Source organism: Heptranchias perlo, chromosome 26 (genome assembly GCF_035084215.1).
Source record: "Heptranchias perlo isolate sHepPer1 chromosome 26, sHepPer1.hap1, whole genome shotgun sequence".
Taxonomy (NCBI): Eukaryota; Metazoa; Chordata; class Chondrichthyes; order Hexanchiformes; family Hexanchidae; genus Heptranchias; species Heptranchias perlo.
The window spans coordinates 29,992,132-29,995,525 of NC_090350.1; positions in this window are offsets into that span (position 1 = coordinate 29,992,132).

Consider the following 3,394-nt stretch of genomic DNA (forward strand, 5'->3'; position numbering starts at 1 on the left):
CAAATACTGACAGAAAGAAAACAGCCATCTATTTTTAGGAGGGAGAGACACTGTAGGGTTTTCCTTTAGGGAGAGGGAAGAGACTCTCTGGCCTCATCCTGTACTCTCTGGAGTTCAGAAGAATGAGAGGTGATCTAATTGAAACATATAATTGTAAACAATTTTACAATTGCTGGACTATAACTTGGTGTTGTAAAATTGTTTACAATTGTCAACCCCAGTCCATCACCGGCATCTCCACATCATGAAACATGTAAGATTATGAGGGGGCTTGACAGGGTAGATGCTGAGAGATTGTTTCCCCTGGCTAGAGTCTAGAACTAGGGGGCACAGTGGCAGGGTAAGGGGGCGGCCATTCAAGACTGGGATATGGAGGAATTTCTTCACCCAGAGGGTTGTGAATCTTTGGAATTCTCTACCCCAGAGGGCTGAGTCATTGAATATATTCAAGGCTGAGATAGACAGATTTTTGGACTGTAGGGGAATCAAGGGACATGGGGATCGGGCAGGAAAGTGGATTTGAGGTCAAAGTTCAGCCATGATCTGATTGAATGGTGGAGCAGGCTCGAGGGGCAGTTTGGCCGATCCTGCTTCCATTTCTTATGTTCTTATGAGACCATACTTTGTTCCGGGGTGGGGGGGGGGGGGGCAGTGTAGTTTTCCTTTTGAAGCGATGTGCTAAAATGCGCACGTTTTGATCTTGCAATCCGCTTCATGCAAATGTCCGCACCTTGCTTGACATCATCATGTGTATGTTTGAGTTCTGAGGATGGGTCTCACCCGAAGCAACAACTTATGTTTTTACAGATCCTGACTGGTAGGCTATATATTTCAACAGTTTTTGTTATCGTGTAGTAGCATGACGGAGACAATTGGGCCAGGATTCACTGTAGCCGGCGAACAAACGGCACCCGCTGTTTGTTAGACTTGCCTTTGCCCATTTAATTTCCATGAGATTTTGCGCTGTAAGTAGAAGATCAAAATGGACCAACACCCTCTACAGGCATCTGGGACCTGTGTGAACAGGGCAAGCAACTGTGTATCTCCTTAAACAATCAGATTGAAGGATTGTGAAATGAACCAGGAAATGTAAGTTAAAATAGTGAATTCGATGTCAAATAAGGTACAGAAAGTGAAATAAAGAGAGGGAAAGAAAGATTGGAATAAGAGAGGGGGAAACAAAAAAGAGAAAAAGTAAAAAAAGTAACTTAATTTTTTTTTTAAAAACCTACAACAATTAAAAGCTGAAAGAATGAGACTGCATACTTGTAATAATTAATACTCAGTGTCAGAGAGGTGTTTGACAGTAATTAAGACTTATCATGCTGTTAAAAATGGTACTTAGACTGAAATGGACAAGCCGTAGCTTTTTGTGGCGAGTTTAGTTCATGTGTACCATGCAAGTACAGGAACTTCACGCCGTTCAATGCATTTGAACGTGAGTCAGATAGTGAGATGCCGTTTTCGTGAAGCTCATGGCGGAGCGGCGCATTTCAGACAGCAACTTCCGGATTAACCTCGCATCTGGCCTCGCCTGAAGTCGCTGTGCGATTTGCGCATAAATAACAGTCAACCCCGTTAGCCTCACTGTTATTTTGACAGGAAAAATCTGGGCCAATACCTTCAAGTGCAGATTGTTGTGGCTGGGAGGTATTTTCAGCCCCATTTACTTCTGAAACATACTGCTTTGAAAACTGGCCAGCAAAACTGCTCCACTAACCAGCCCAAAAGTTCTCCTGGAAGAAAGAACTTGAATTAATATAATGCTTTTCACCACCTCAGGACGTCCCAATTGTTTTTTGATAGGTGAGGCACACTCTATACCCCTTGGAGGGAATGCAGTGCAGATTCACCAGAATGATACTGGGGCTAAAAGGGTTAAATTATGAGAAAAGGTTGCATAAACTAGGCTTGTATTCCCTCGAGTATAGAAGAATGAGGGGTGATATAATTGAGGCGTTGAAGATGATTAGAGAATTTGATAGGGTAGATAGAGATAAACTATTTCCTCCGATAGATGAATCCAGAACAAAGGGGTATAACCTTAAAATTAGAGCTAGGCCATTTAGGGGAGATGTCAGGAAGCACATCTTCACACAAAGGGCAGTGGAAATCTGGAACTCCCTCAAAAAGCTGTTGAAGCTATGTCAATTGAACATTTCAAAACTGAGATTGATTGATTTTGTTAGGCACGGGTATTACGGGTTACGGAACCAAGGCGCGTAGATGAAATTAAGATACAGATCAGCCATGATCTAATTGAATGGCGGAACAGGCTTGAGGGGCTGAATAGCCTACTTATGTTCCTATGTATACATGCTGAACCACTCCAGCTGGTTACCATGGGAATGGGCCTTCTCTCATGCAATCTACTGCAACCTGTTGCAATTATTTTCTCATTTTTTGAACTTTATTATGTCGCATTGAAAAAGCAGCATTTCACAATCCCAATTAATTCTCCCAAATCACATAGGATTTGGTGTTTGATCTCGATTCTCAGGTGATTTTAAATTGAATCTCTCTGTTCTTCAATGGAAACAAATAAACAAAAGGCGCTGGGCGAACAGGGTTGACTTTGGACTCGATATAAACCCATGCACTCTAACTGTGCTAATTGGATAGAGGAGCTCCAAGAAAAAGGAGAAACTCGAGCCACACGACTGGCCAGAATTTCTGACGGCAATTGGACAGCATCGAAGACAATTGGCGGCCATGCCTTCCGCTGCCTAGGCCCTAAGCTCTGGCATTCCCTCCCTAAACTCCTCCGCCTTTCTATCTCTCTCTACTACTTTAAGACGCTCCTTAAAATCTACCTCTTTGACCAAGCTTTTGGTCACCTGTCCTAATACCTCCTTATGTGGCTCGATGTCAAATTTTATTTGATAACACTCGTGAAGCCTGTTGAGACGTTTTACTACATTAAAGGCCGCTATTTAAATGCAAGTAGTTGTTGTTTTTGTGAGGTACTCAATTGGCTCACCTGATAAGCTGCCTCTGGATAAGTGTTGTCCACTAGCTCTTCAAATAGTGTCATGAGATCTTTCATATCTACTCAGAGGGCAAATAGAGCCTCGGTTTAACATCTCATCCAAAAGATGCCACCTCAGTTCAGCACTGCCTCAGTACAGCACTGTACTGCAAGCCTAGGTTATGTGCCCAAGTCTTTGGGGCTTGAACATGTAACATTCTGCTTTAGAGGCAAGAGTCCTCTCATGGAGTCAAAGCTGACTCAACAAATTATATATTCACTCCAACACAAACTACTGTAGTGTAGTTTGTATGTGGCAAATTTATAAACAAACTTTTGAAAAGGTTTTTAACACTTGCAATAGCAGAGACGATGGGTGATGCAATGATTATTCACCTAAATGCACTGAAATCCAAACAAGCAGAA